Source organism: Brachyhypopomus gauderio, chromosome 15 (genome assembly GCF_052324685.1).
Source record: "Brachyhypopomus gauderio isolate BG-103 chromosome 15, BGAUD_0.2, whole genome shotgun sequence".
NCBI classification, from domain to species: Eukaryota; Metazoa; Chordata; class Actinopteri; order Gymnotiformes; family Hypopomidae; genus Brachyhypopomus; species Brachyhypopomus gauderio.
In genome coordinates, this window is record NC_135225.1 from 1,073,840 (window position 1) to 1,088,393 (window position 14,554).

Genomic DNA, 14,554 nt, shown 5'->3' on the forward strand with positions numbered 1-14,554 from the left:
TGTGTATGTGGTGTGGCCCATTGTGGGATGATGTGTATGTGGTGTGGCCCATTGTGGGATGATGCATATGTGGGTGTGACTCATTGTGGGATGGTGTGTATGTGGGTGTGGCCCATTGTGGGATGGTGTGTAAGTGGGTGTGGCCCATTGTGGGATGATGCATATGTGGGTGTGACTCATTGTGGGATGGTGTGTATGTGGGTGTGGCCCATTGTGGGATGGTGCGTATGTGGGTGTGGCCCATTGTGGGATGGTGTGTATGTGGGTGTGGCCCATTGTGGGATGGTGTGTAAGTGGGTGTGGCCCTTTCTCTTGTTGGCTTCTACAAAAAAATCCCATTATTCAAATGTCCTAAACTGAGAGACAGCCTCTGATAACTTGTGCACTGTATATGATTTAAGTGCTTTTAGAGCACACCTATGATTTTAGAGTTGGCAAACAGGGCCTCAGAGATGGAGATTCCCAATTCTTTATTTGGATTAAGTTGCAGGCCATTCAGTTCAGATCATTTTCGGTCGGTCAGCTGGTGTGTTTGAGTTAGAAGGTGTCAGGCTTTAGTTTGCTGAATTCATCCACTATTTCTTATCACACTGAGCAGCATAGACAGAAAACACTTCCATTGTTTTGATCTGTCCCTGCAGTGGATGAAATGATGAACTGGTTGTGCTCCAGGCGATGACTTTGGGTTGGAGCGGTGAAGAGTGAGCTAAGATAAGAGCCGATAAGAGGTGTTGACCAGTAATGGTTCTGTCCACTCAGTGGTCCAATCTCGCATTGGAGCTTCATGATATGTTATCAAACATCTCACGCTGATGGCTGTGAAACTCATCACCTGTAATAAACACAAGCACACAGTTCAAAGACCTGCTTATCAGCACACATATATATCGTCTCAATAGGACTCTATAATAGGACATACACACACACACACACACACACACACACACACACACACACACACCCACACACATATATATACACACACACATACAAACCTTTACATCCATGACCCACTTTGCAGATAGCAGACAGAAGCTAAAGAAAAATAATGAATGTGATAAGTGTCTGTGGACTGTCCTTTTCATTGGCATATAATTATCATATAATTAACATATGATTATCACATCTGTCCCCTGCTGCCCCACTAATGAACTCACTCAGCCTTTCAGTTCTGAACATCAAAACATCCATAAAGGTCTCCTAGTGTTAATCACCATACTCAGCATGGCAATGTCATCCATCGGCATGGTCTCCCTGGTTCTGTATGCCTAATTCAGTCTACATGGTTCTGGTTCTTCCGGTCTGGTTCGGTCTGCATGGTTCTGCCTGGTTCTGGGTGCATGGTTCAGTGTGTCTAGTCTGTTTTGTCCTGTCTGGTTATGTCTGGTCTGCCTGTCTGGTTCAGTCTGTCTTGTTCTTTCTGGTTCTGTATGTAAGATACTGTATGACTGGTTATGTCTGTGTTGTTCTGTCTGGTCCTGCCTGCCCGGTTATTTCTGGTTCAGTCTGTCTGGTCCTGTCTGTCTGGTTCTGTCCTTTTGCAGATACAAGATTTCCTCTTGTTCTTCTCTTTACTAGTTAATATATGTGTCTCAGTTCCTATAATTTGAGCCTGCGTCCTCCAAACATCTGTGTAATAGGGTCTCATGTGAGCTCATGAAGAATTCATAGGAATTATAAAATGCTGTATTGATTTCTTTGGATTTCATGCAAATGAATTCATGAAAAACTGTAACTGTTTAATTTATCCCATCCTGACCTTAACTGTCTCTAGCTCCGGGCTGGAGTTGACTAATGTTAGCTCTGTTTTGCCGTTGATTCGTGTGACTTCTTAGGAATGAACAACCCCAAAGAATGAACAATCCCAAGGAAAGAGCATCTATTGTAAGATCAGGGGGAAGATATGTACGCTTTATTCATTTTGGATCAACTCTGTGTTTTGAGCAGTTACACTTTATAATTAGTTGGCACAAATAACCCCTATCAAAATCTGTGTCATCCAAATGTCAGTTACAATAATCATAATTAAAACCTCAAGCAGTTGCCCTTAATTTTAGATACCCTGGAGTTGGGGCAACTCTGCAGACACCTGACATCCCAGCAATCATAAACATGAGATCATTTTTATCTCATTGCTTTCTGTGTGGTCCTTATTTCAAGAATACTTTTAAACTTCTACGTTGTTGTAAAATCCCACATAACAACCTCAATAGCATCTTTTTAGTGAGACTCTTACCAGTCTTCTGACATTTTCGTTGGACGTAAAATCTGTCAGATGTGTTCAGATCTGTGTTTCCCAGGCCTGTTCAACCCTCGTCAAAGCTGCGTCATACAGGATCACAGCAGCCTGTAGGCAGTTGTCACTAATCATTTTTTTGTATGCTTTCTATCAAGGTTTATTGAAAAGGTTACATGTGATATATTTTTTGAATATTGTGATAAAAGTATATTTTCACAGTATAAAAGTCACAGCATATCTTTTAAAGGTTTTCCGTAATTTCTGAAGGTTTCAACATTGGCCGTACAGGGCAGTGCAGTTGCAGTGTGAAGATGTGCAGTTTTATGTCCAGCATCACTGGCGCTTTAAGAAACTGCAGTTTCAAACACATTTGGAGCTCATTTTGACTGCTACAGTGAACTTTGGCAGAGCTGCACAGTCTAATGATGTCTGTGTGTGGTTGGCGTGTTTGAGTGCGGTGGGAGGGGCTCCGTGGGTGGCGTGTTTGAGTGCGGTGGGAGGGGCTCCGTGGGTGGCGTGTTTGAGTGCGGTGGGAGGGGCTTCGTTGGGTAGCGTGTTTGAGTGCGGTGGGAGGGGCTTTGTGGGTGGCGTGTTTGAGTGCAGTGGGAGGGGCTCAGTGGGTGGCGTGTTTGAGTGCGGTGGGAGGGGCTCCGTGGGTGGCGTGTTTGAGTGCGGTGGGAGGGGCTCCGTGGGTGGCGTGTTTGAGTGCGGTGGGAGGGGCTCCGTGGGTGGCGTGTTTGAGTGCGGTGGGAGGAACTTCGTTGGGTAGCGTGTTTGAGTGCGGTGGGAGGGGCTTCATTGGGTAGCGTGTTTGAGTGTGGTGGGAGGGGCCCCGTGGGTGGCGTGTTTAAGTGCAGTGGGAGGGGCTTCATTGGGTAGCGTGTTTGAGTGCGGTGGGAGGGGCTTCGTTGGGTAGTGTGTTTGAGTGTGGTGGGAGGGGCTCCATGGGTGGTGTGTTTGAGTGCGGTGGGAGGGGCTCCGTGGGTGGCGTGTTTGAGTGCGGTGGGAGGGGCTCCGTGGGTGGCGTGTTTGAGTGCGGTGGGAGGGGCTTCATTGGGTAGCATGTTTGAGTGTGGTGGGAGGGGCTCCATGGGTGGTGTGTTTGAGTGCGGTGGGAGGGGCTCCGTGGGTGGCGTGTTTGAGTGCGGTGGGAGGGGCTCCGTGGGTGGCGTGTTTGAGTGCGGTGGGAGGGGCTCCGTGGGTGGCATGTTTGAGTGCGGTGGGAGGGGCTCCGTGGGTGGCGTGTTTGAGTGCGGTGGGAGGGGCTCCGTGGGTGGCATGTTTGAGTGCGGTGGGAGGGGCTCCGTGGGTAGCGTGTTTGAGTGCAGTGGGAGGGGCTCCGTGGGTGGCGTGTTTGAGTGCAGTGGGAGGGGCTTCGTGGGTAGTGTGTTTGAGTGCAGTGGGGGGGGCTTCGTGGGTGGTGTGTTTGAGTGCAGTGGGAGGGGCTCCGTGGGTGGCGTGTTTGAGTGCAGTGGGAGGGGCTTCGTGGGTGGCGTGTTTGAGTGCAGTGGGAGGGGCTCCGTGGGTGGCGTGTTTGAGTGCAGTGGGAGGGGCTTCGTGGGTGGTGTGTTTGAGTTCAGTGCTGCAGTGAGCAGGCACCTTCTCCCACACCATCATTTTCATGGTCTCTTAAATTCTCAGCTCATCTCCTAACCTGAGATGAACCCTCTGAACCCCAGTCCTTATGTTTTTGTCCCTGGCTCTTAGCTTTATACTTTAGCCTTTTGTTGCTGACAGTGAAAAGCGTTCAGCTGATGGGCGCTCTCTCCTGGAAGAGTAACTTCAGCCTGTGATGGCTCCTATTTCCTCTCAGTGTTGCGTTGCGTGTGTGTGTGTGTGATTTTGAAATAAGACTGCAGTGTAATCACCTCTTTATCTGTCCTGCATCTCTACAACTGCAATTAAAGCTCTTTGCCCGTCATCTACATCCACTGAGCACATTCACTCTCCATCAATCTGTTTCTAAGATGGCCATACCCACCTCTCTCTCACACACACACACAGACACACACACACACACACACACACACACACACACACACACACTTCTCCTGTGCAGATTGTTCATGCCATCCTGATCCTGTCAACGTTGCCCGAAGCTTGTTGTCCTTTTATCTGGGGTGATAATTCACAGTGTCACTCACACCAGCACTGTAAACCTTAAATGGGACCTACTACACCAACCCAGTTTGGAAATACGGACGAGCACAGGGCAAAACTCTCTGAGAGTCTGTGTGTGTCTGGGACACTTTATACTTCACAGGCCTTATAACTAAATAAATAGATACATAGATTGTAACATAAAAGAAAGTTATATATAGATTACAAAAGGATTATGGAATTTAAATTAAAATGTCTAAAGAGCCAAATAAATGAGTTCTTATTGGATAATTTCGAAGAGAAGATGCAGGATGTGTGTGTACCAGGTGCAGGGTGAGAGTAGGAGACGTGGGAGCATCACCGCTGGAAGACACCTGCACTGGAGACACCTGTGGACACCCACATGGGGCGGAGCCTGAAGGCTATGCTGTTGTTGATCACTTCTCATTGTAATAATATCCATCTGGTCTTTTGTGGCGTCTCTGTGTCGTCTCTGTGTCGTCTCTGTGGCGTCTCTGTGTCGTCTCTGTGGCGTCTCTGTGGCGTCTCTGTGTCGTCTCTGTGTTGTCTCTGTGGCGTCTCTGTGTCGTCTCTGTGGCGTCTCTGTGGCGTCTCTGTACATGTTGGCACTGGAGTTCTCGCCACTGCGCTTGTCTTCGCCGTGAGGCTCTGGGACGGCATCACAGTGGCTGGTGTAGAGGTTGTGCAGTGGTGTTTCCTGACTGATCAGACTAACCCTAACACAGGTGTACAAATCCAGACGTGTGTCGGCGCCTGCCTGCTAGTTAAGCTGTCTGACAGTGGGGACAGCGGCTTTAAGGTGATTCATTTCTGTGCCCTGTTCTTTCTGAAGCCATCGCTATAAACTCCACCATCGCTACTATTCTTTACCTACACCTGGGATTCTAGTGACAGCCCAGATATTGCTATGGAAGTTAGCAATGCAAACAGTCTTATTTGTCATTGCCCATATAACACACGGTGTCGTTGACTTTGGTCTGTTGTCATGTGCTAAATAAATCTACCTCAGTCTGGAAGAATGGAAGTAGGCCACATTCCTTTCTTAATATTTGCTGTCTCAATAAGAAACGTGTTAATCCGTGATGATCTGTGTGTTTAACCCAGTATCATTAGAATGATGACTTACTTTATAACGAAACTACTGTTCACTATCTGGATTTTGACAAACTACGTGGCAGCAGTCAGATCTGTCTTGGAAATTTACAAAGCAAAGGTTTCCATTGCACTCCTTGAACGGTTCCAGAGCCAGGGTTCTAGAGCCAGGGTTCCCGGAGCTAGGGTTCTGCAGCCATGGTTCCGGAGCCAGGGTTCTAGAGCCAGGGTTCTGGAGCCAGGGTTCTAGAGCCAGGGATCTTGCTTACAAAGCCAAAAATGGACTGGCCCCTCCCTACATGATGTCCATGGTCAAAAGCCGATCTGTACAGCGAACACTCAGAACCTCAAGCTTGGCTCGACTCAAAACTCCATGTTTAAAGTCTCATGGAAGACAAAGCTCCAGACTATTCTCCGTCCTGGCTCCAAGATGGTGGAACGATCTTCCATTAGCTGCTAGGACTGCAGAGTCAATTGCTATCTTCAAGCGTAGACTGAAGACCCACCTGTGTGTTGAGTTTTTACCAGAGCACTAACTCAGCTGATACCACTTGCCGTAGTTCTTAATTTGTATGTCTGTCTATGGTTATTTGTGCTTCTTGGCAAATGTCTAACTTGTAATGTTAGGCAATGTAGGTAATGACATTGACTCCTGTAGTTTAGTAGTAGTCTGACTCAATGGTATCTTGAATTCTGGCCTATCCGTACTATTTCCTAGGATGAATTCTGTGATCAGATGCAAAGCACTTTGTAAGTCGCTCTGGATAAGAGCGTCTGCTAAATGCCGTAAATGTAAATCTGCAGCCAGGGTTCTAGAGCCAGGGTTCTGCAGCCAGGGTTCTAGAGCCAGGGTTCTGTTGCATGTTCTTATTCATCATCCTCCACAGATTTCATTTGTTTTCTTTACTGAACTGTTTGTGTTCTCCTGCTCTGTTCTGTGTGATGCGATACTCTGCTGTTGGGTGATTTTAATATTCATGCTGACTCCAGCGTTCATGCTAATGCTCGTGTTAAATTGTGCATTTGCAGAGTTGTGGGACGTCACAGTGCTTTGATCTCACTCTACATGTAAACTTTTCCACACACAGCAAAGACCACAGCAAAAAGACCTAAACGAAATAGATAGATCCATTTCCTGCATCTTCTTCCTCTGCTAGACTGTTTGAAGAGCTTTAATTGGAATTTAAACACTTCTACTTAGTAACCAGTGACTACTTGTTAGTCACTGATTGTGAAACCCTACTTCCCAGTCCCTTGGAGCTGGTCCTGACGTGTGTGTTGTTTTTGCTGTGGTTCAGGCTCGTCACCTGGCTGAGGTGGTAGCACACTGACATCATACTGGGTCTCCTGGCAGCTTCAGGGTGGATGGATTAACATCTCCGCCCTCTCTACTGGTTTGCGATTCAGTTGCTGCTCTGCAGCCCAAGTCATCACTGGTTTACGGTTCTGTTGCAGAGTCCTTGCAGGTTAGTGCTGCTGGCTGCCCAAGTGTGAAGACCCAGAGGTCAAGGTTAAAGGTGGTTTAAAACTTTTTTTTCCTCCCAATTAAATCAATTTAGGTTTTGCATGTATTTCTGATGGAGCTAGTATCTTCTACAATATTTAGTGTTCACACTGGTGTATGTAGTGGTAAGAGTGTATAAATCTGGTACACCTTCATGTTTGCATTGACAGGATGTGTATTTGCAAAGGCATGTAAAGATACAGTGACCTCTACATTAAAAAGATACAGTGACCTCTAAATTATAAAGATACAGTGACCTCAACCTTATAAAGATGCAGTGACCTCAACTTTATAAAGATGCAGTGACCTCTACATTATAACGTGTCTGAACATATTAACAAAATGTACTTGATTTTCATATGTAGTCCTGCAGGGCTCATCACACAATGAGCAAAGCAAAATACCTCTTTAGGGATTAGATGCAATTATGGGCAGCTTTGGAAAGACCTTCCTTCTCCAGAGACTCGGGCCTGTTTCTCCAGAGACTCGGGCCCGTTTGGGCCCCAGAGTTGTGGACATCACAGTCCTGCTGTCTGGCTGCACTTTTCATGTCTCAGTGTTTGTACAATTTATCGTCTCCAAATAAAAAATGATCCCATCATTTTCCTGAAACCCTGAAAATCGTTTCCTTACGGCAAATGGAAGTGTCAGACAAAGATGAGCAAGAGGTTGGTTAGGACGAGGCTGTATTTTGTTAGGGATTTGTTAGGAGTCCAATGTCACTGAGCCCCCACCAGGAACCAGACAGCTAGGTGGCGCTGTTGCTGTTTGGTACAGTCACAAGTCTGGCTGTGTAAGGGAGGGGAAATGCAGAGTAAATACAGAAAATGCCTTAAGAAATCCAAACAAGCCTCCCATTCGTCTGCACTAACTGTCTCCATCTATCTCACACCATGGAAGTGCAGAATGACTGCCTCTCTCTGCATCGTCTAAATATCGCTCTACATTTTTATTTATTTTTGCACAGGGAGTCTGGCAGCAGCTGAGTGGTGGAGCCCTGTTGGGGCATGGTGTTGGGGCACGGTGTTGGGGCACGGTGCTTTAATGCTGCTCATCTTGTTGACCACTGGAAATATCTCTTCAGTTCCACAGCAAACAATGGTGAGAATTATTACCCCATGACCTTAGAGGAACCCTACAACAAATAAATCAGTAATGAACCACCTTGTAAATGTATAATTTACTTGTAGAATCTTATGTACTCGTTTAAACTGCTGACAGAGTGACTACCCAACTTTCCTTCATATTGTTGGAGAGTGCTGAGGGCTTTAAAAATAACGTAAACATGTATTTAATTTTTTATGTACGCAGTGTATGGTACACGAAGACACGTCAGAGTTTTCATTAAAGAAGCACTACAGGGTGAACAGTCTTATTCTTTAACATGAATGTTATGATTCATGAGACATGTTCCAGTTTTATACATACAACTGTTTCAGTTCACATGTAATTGCTATAATTTTCTGTGGAAATTTGTACCCAAGTGCTGTGCGCCAGTACAATAGTCTTTTATTTAGTGTTCCTAGCACTTCACAAAGCTGAAGCATAATTATGTGCTACAGTCAGTGTCTCCACTTCCTCTCCAAGTGTACCATAAAGTTTTCAGAGTTTGGTGGGATGGAATGCATTATTAAAGTTTTGAAGAACTTACTGATTTGTATTTTGGGCAAAGAAGAAAGTATGTTCCATATGCCAATAGCATTAGACTACAGGTTCCATATGCTAATAGCTTTAGACTACAGGTTCCATATGCTAATAGCATTTGACTATATGGTCTGTATAGCATTTGCTCTATTGACTATTTCTTTCTCGATGTTTTCCTTTCTGCGGTTCATAATGGGTGTGTGTATGCCATCCCCTCTGTGTTCATCCATATTCCTAAAGGCAGCACACACTCACATTTGCATGGAAGGAGGAAGCGACTTGTTGAATTCTGAGTGAGAGGAAATCATGAGTGAATGTTGGGGTGATGCTGAATCACAACCTTCAACGTCCTCTCACCCTAATTCTCCCTCATCTCCACCAAACACTGTGCTGAAATTTTTTGTCTTTTTTGAAGATGCAGGTTGAGGGTCTGAGTCCATATTCCACGGCCACACGTACAGTGCTGGCGTCTGTATCAGTGAAGTGTTCACATCTCAGTCTGTACTGCGTGTGTAGAGTATTTGAAGCTGAACTAGAAGAGTGATGTTTGAGTGGTTGGTGGCATGTTGTCCCGGGGGACAGTTTTTCTTTGAGTATGTCATGTGGTGACGCTCTGCAGCGTGCCCTATTGCTTACGCCGACATTTGATTTATTAGACCTGATCACTGGGGTATTGATAGAGGAGAAATAAAGAAGTGTTCTGAGCCCGCTTGGGGAGTCTAAACATGGCCATAAATTGTTTTCCATGTCCTTGTTTTTATTAATATGTCTTGCCAATTGAACCATAAAAAAAGAATTTGTTATGAAGGATGTTATTGCCCCACTGGTGATGCATCTAGCAATTTTGTGCACATTTAGACGAGAACAAATGACCTGCTTGGAGACACAAATATTCAACATAAAAAGGTTCTTCACTGAAGGACCTGCACAAGAAAAGCTGAGGTATAAACACAGAAATAAACACACATGGAAAGGTGAAGAACTCAATTATTCAACGAGACCTTTACAGCATGGAATGGTGTATGTAAGCGCCTCAAATATGTAGGCAACATTGTGATGACAACCTGGATATATATTTATTATATCCTCGTATTATTTTCAATTATAGCTTGGTTATAAAAATGTATCACATGACTGGGCCTCTGCAGTCAGTAAGTGATCACAATGATAAATGAAATAATCTAATTTTTTTTTGTTTTTACATCTAATCTAATGTGACCATTCTCCCCTTCCATATGGATCCCATCTCCAACCCTTCATTATAAATAAATAAAAAGTCCAAAAACAGTGTTAAGAAAAAAAGACAATAATGCTCAGAACCCATCACCTCTGTCTTCACAGCTCCAGCAAGCAATATATTTCAGTACCAGTGTAGTGATCAGCTCAGGAGAATTACGCCTTTTCTCTTGTAGTGTAATGTAGGGTAGTGTAGGTAGGTAGGGTAGTGTATTGTAGTGTAGTGTATTGTAGGGTAGTGTAGTGTAGGGTAGTGTAGGTAGGGTAGGGTAGGTAGGGTAGTGTAGTGTAGTGTAATGTAGGGTAGGGTAGTGTAGTGTAGTGTAGGGTAGTGTAGTGTAGGGTAGGGTAGTGTAGGGTAGGTAGGGTAGTGTAGGTAGGGTAGTGTAGTGTAGGTAGTGTAGGTAGGTAGGGTAGTGTATTGTAGGGTAGTGTAGTGTAATGTAGGGTAGTGTAGTGTAGGTAGTGTAGGGTAGGGTAGTGTAGTGTAGGTAGTGTAGGGTAGGTAGGGTAGTGTAGTGTAGGTAGGGTAGTGTAGTGTAGGTAGGGTAGTGTATTGTAGGGTAGTGTAGTGTAGGGTAGGGTAGTGTAGTGTGGGTAGGGTAGTGTAGTGTAGGGTAGGTAGGGTAGTGTAGTGTAGGTAGTGTAGTGTAGGGTGGGTAGGGTAGTGTAGTGTAGGTAGGGTAGTGTAGTGTAGGTAGGGTAGGTAGTGTAGTGTAGGTAGGGTAGTGTAGTGTAGTGTAGGTAGGGTAGTGTAGTGTAGGTAGGGTAGGTAGTGTAGTGTAGGTAGGGTAGTGTAGTGTAGTGTAGGTAGGGTAGTGTAGTGTAGGTAGTGTAGGTAGTGTAGTGTAGTGTAGGTAGGGTAGTGTAGTGTAGGTAGGGTAGGTAGTGTAGTGTAGGTAGGGTAGGGTAGTGTAGTGTAGGTAGGGTAGTGTAGGGTAGGGTAGTGTAGTGTAGGTAGTGTAGTGTAGGGTAGGGTAGTGTAGTGTAGGTAGGGTAGGGTAGGGTAGTGTAGTGTAGTGTAGGTAGGGTAGTGTAGGGTAGGTAGTGTAGTGTAGTGTAGTGTAGGTAGGGTAGTGTAGGGTAGGGTAGTGTATGTATCCTAGGATGTATTCTGTGATCAGAAGCAAAGCACTTTGTAAGTCGCTCTGGATAAGAGCGTCTGCTAAATGCCGTGAATGTAGTGTAGTGTAGGTAGGGTAGGGTAGTGTGGGTAGGGTAGTGTAGGGTAGTGTAGTGTGGGTAGTGTAGGGTTGGGTAGGGTAGTGTGTGTAGGGTAGTGTAGGTAGGGTAAGGTAGTGTAGGGTAGTTCAGGAGAATCAAGCCTTTTCTCCTGTAGTATAGTGTAGTGTAGTTCTGGAGAATCAGAGCTTTTCTCCTGCAGAATGAAGCTAGTACTTCCTTCCAGTGCTTCAGACTTGCTTTTCAACCCAACTCTTTCACCTTAAGGGCTAAATTGTCCCCAGTGGACTACCAGCCCTGAGTATTCAAAACAGTTTATGTTGCTCCAATAAGCACGATGAACGGGCTCCGGCTAAGGTCATGAGTTTTCCCCCATTATTAAAGGAAACTGCAAATCCCTCGAGATGGTTTCTAATACCATACTGAACAAAATGCACTAACAATTTGTTATCTAGGCTGTTCTCTGATGGAGACCCACCCTATACTGTTATGGTGTCTAAACTTTCACTTATTTTGAGCTCTAAAGCTCCTGTAGCTCTAGAAAGTGAAAAGTATTCTATATCTATATGGATTGAAATAGCATTGTAAGAATCATATATTTTTTTCCTTCCAATGCATTAATTCCTATTTCTGTCAATTAGTCTAAAAGATACGAGAACTTTACAGATCTTCAGTGTCATGCTTATGTAGGGTGACCATATATTCATTTGGGAAAACCAGGACACCTTGTAGCTGTGATATTTACAGTTGGTTTATTAAAAATGCTTTTCAATAAAAGTCAACAACATAAACCCCAATAATAAATGAAGTCCAATGAAGGTAATTTAAAAACCAGGACATTTCCTCACTTAAAAATAAAAAACCTGGGACGCCCGAGACAGGACGTGAAATACGGACGTTTGGTCACCCTAGCTTATGAGAATTTTACAAATCATAAATCATTCTTATGAAAACTTTACAAATCTGCTGTGTCATGCTTATGAACCTTCCTGGAAGCTTTTCCTTCTCTCCCTAAGTTTAGTGTGTGTAGTGTTAGTGTGTCTCTCCCCTTTGTTCAGCTATATGAAAGTGTGGGGTTTGTGGGGTTTGTGTGGTTTGTGTGCACGTGTTTCATGACATTTTGCCAGTGAAGTAACACCAATCTGCTCTAACAGCCTTTGCTATTCAATTTGCTATTTAATTATAATTTAGGTTTTGCTGTGCAACTGAAAAAAACAGCTAATTTGGGGTTTTATTAGTGTGTGTAAAATGAATGGAAAATTAAACCAGCATAGACGCTGGTCCAGCTGGGGCTGTTCTAAAGCAGTCAGGGAGGGGAGGAGGGAGGGCGGAGCTAAAGGCCCGGCTTTTGGTTGCTTTGTTCTTCATTCAGTGGGTGTTTGACCCAGACGGGAAGCATCTGTGTCCACCGGGACTCATTAAGCAGTGTGTGTGTCACATGCACCACTCGCTGTAACGCTGCTACAGAGGCTGCTTCATTTATTTTATTTCCTGAAAGAATTTGCGTTGCTATGGCCTTAATCCTTTGCTATCTCATCACAACTAGTTTTCCTTTGTTATTATATTAATGGTTGTTGTTGCATTGTGTATGTTGAAGGTTAGGCTAGGGGCATCAGTGTTACTGCGGTGCCTTAAAACAGAACAAAAAAATACTCATATTATATGAGCATTATATGATAAATGGTGAATCATGATCAAGATTTCATTTTTCAAGTTTGCCTTTTGGTGTGAGTCTGTGTTCCTGTGTGACGTGTAGCTAATGAGCCAAGCATTAAATATGAAGTAACGGTGAAGTAATTAACATGCCTGGGGACCGAGTGTCTCCAGGTTCAATTACCTCAACTAAGTCTCGTCTTTTTTGGCAATGTCAACAAATTAGCGCTGCCTTTGCCCTACAATTAAGTGCAGAGTCAAGAGACCAATTTGTGAAAACCATCCCAAGACTCTAGCCCACTGTTTTACAAACTAATTCATGCCTCATTAAAAAAATACATTGAAACGGATTATATTGAGCTGTCATCCCAAATTCTCTGACATTCTTCAGTGACCTTCACAACTGGCCAGTGACCATACAACTTGGCTTGGAAGTGTGTAATGTCTCATGAATGAAATTTACAAGTAACGACGGTGTGTTGCAGGCCATATGCAGTGGTCGTAATTTCCCAGATCTGAAGTGCCCAGCACAGCAGTAAAGAGAAATGAGGTGCGATTACTTTTACTGCTCTGTAGTTCTTTCTAGTTCTGATTTTATCATGATTTAAGCCAGCACCATGTCTTCACACTGGACTCAGGGACAGTTTCATTGCTTTGTGCTTGTTTCTAAGTGGTTTGTGGTAGTTCTGTCTGATACTTCATAGACTCTATTATTCTTCTATGGGGCTGTGTATTGAGCTGTTTGCATCTCAAATGTATATCTGCATTCTGTGAAATAACTGCACTGTCAAAGTCCACAAACATGACTCACTTGTCATGATCATATCTGTAATCCTGCCATGATGGTGTTTTTGTTGTGTACAGGAGTGTGTGATCTTTTCTGGGCTTCAGTAACTATAATGATTGTTTACATTTTGCCCTGTTTCCTGACTCTGTTTCCCCGTGTCAGTGATGTAGCCTCTTAATCAAACATTAAACAGCATCACATTTGTTCAGCGCACTAAATCAACAGTCCTAAATTCAGTCATCTGCAGCGGCTCTCATCCACTTATCAGTAATTACCGCCACTACAGCGGTGGGGACAGGCTGCTCGGCAGAGGGAAGAATAGACCGTGATGTTTAGTAGTAATGAATCACTGCTCTGTACAGCCATAATCAACACTACATCTAGCACTGTTTTAAAATGAAAATATACAATATTCAAGAGTATGCTGTAATATTAGCTCCAGTACGGGACTCACGCGTGGGGTTCTCCTGGGGAAGCCCATCCCAGCGCAGGTACAAGCTGCTCCGTTAGCTTCTTGCTGTGTGTTGTTGAGCAGCAGACACCACCCTGTGCGGTGTGTGAGGCGCCCAGCTGAGACGGAGACCCACTGCCCCGTCGGGCGCCAGTTGAGCTGCGTAGTGCTGGATTCACACCCCCTTGTGCACCCAGCACTGGAGTAATGCACCATGGAAACTCTATGAGCACGGTGAGACTTCCAAGTCACTGTTCTGGTTCTGTATTTCGTTTATATGTGTGAAATTATTGGCAGACTCTCTCACACTGTCCTGGCCTTGCTGCGGGAGGCGGAGATAATGTCTTTTTGTCCAACTGCAGCTGATTAAATTGAATCATGATTACATTTAGAGAAAATGACGAATGGCCTCGCCTCACCAACCTTGAACCTGGGGCCCCTCTTAAATCAGTTTACTGCCTGTGTGTAAGCTTGTTATGAAGAGTATCCAAGTGAGCTGGTCTTTGCAGTCCTCTGCGCCCAACACAGTCTTGTCTTTTCTGATTTATTTTGACATTTTGTGTCTCTTAAGGGTTCACAGAGACCTGATAGACCTACAAAACACAAATATTTCACTTATGCCAGCAGCAATGTGTGTTGGCACTC

The 14,554-nt window shown here is 44.6% G+C and overlaps 1 long non-coding RNA gene across 1 annotated transcript; it reads right to left on the bottom strand.

Moving 5' to 3' along the window:
- Nucleotides 1-453: 453 nt before the first annotated feature.
- Nucleotides 454-14,230, bottom strand: LOC143476921 (uncharacterized). The gene is made up of 4 exons (XR_013121419.1): nucleotides 13,913-14,230; nucleotides 2,237-2,347; nucleotides 996-1,035; nucleotides 454-832 (listed from the first exon to the last, which is right to left on the bottom strand). It is a non-coding gene; the product is annotated as an uncharacterized LOC143476921 (long non-coding RNA).
- Nucleotides 14,231-14,554: the final 324 nt, after the last annotated feature.